A 795-nucleotide genomic window follows, 5' to 3' on the forward strand; every position below is an offset into this window, starting at 1 on the left:
TATTATATATGATTCTCTAAACAAAAACTCTGCACCGATGTGACTATTCTCCAGCGAAACAAACAGAACTCGCCGGCGATTGAAGTATCAGATTTTCCGGTGAGTGTTACCGGAAAAGTGTAGAGAGAGAAAGAGAGAGAGAGACTGAGACACACGGCGGCTCCGCACTCGTTTGGAAATTAGGATGTGTTGTTGGAAGGAGGACCGGTTTGCCCCCTTCACACTTTTTATAAGGCTGTGTGTAATTACTGATTTGCCCTCCTACACTTTTCAATTTCTCGGATTTGTCACGGTATCTCTTTTGCCAAAGAGATCTTTTTTTACCGTTTATGACAGATTTTGAGGTTAATGACTCCTTTGACTTCTCACCTCCCTCTTTGCTCTCTTTCTCTCTCTCTCTCTCAATCCATTATGAGGTGAGGGGTCAAATTGTTATTTTAATAATAGTATTTAACCTTTCAATAATCAATAATGTAATGCTACATACACCAAGTAATTAAGTATTCCTCTTATTACAAAATTAAAGACTACTATATATGAATATGATTTGTATGAAGTATGAATAGAGTTGGATATATATTATCTCTTGTCTCATTAAGAAAGACTTCTTCTTCATTGAGCAACAAATAAAACAGGTATATATGTATGACTGTGTGAGATGACTCTTGGCCTTATATTAGTAGTGACAACTATTACCTTCCATTTTAAATTAGAAGAAGGTATAGCTACTACTTAGCTAGGGTATGATTTATGATCACGTTGATGAGCTCTATTTGAAAGTAACCAGCTTGGAGT

This window comes from Arachis ipaensis, chromosome B05 (assembly GCF_000816755.2).
Source record: "Arachis ipaensis cultivar K30076 chromosome B05, Araip1.1, whole genome shotgun sequence".
NCBI lineage: Eukaryota > Viridiplantae > Streptophyta > Magnoliopsida > Fabales > Fabaceae > Arachis > Arachis ipaensis.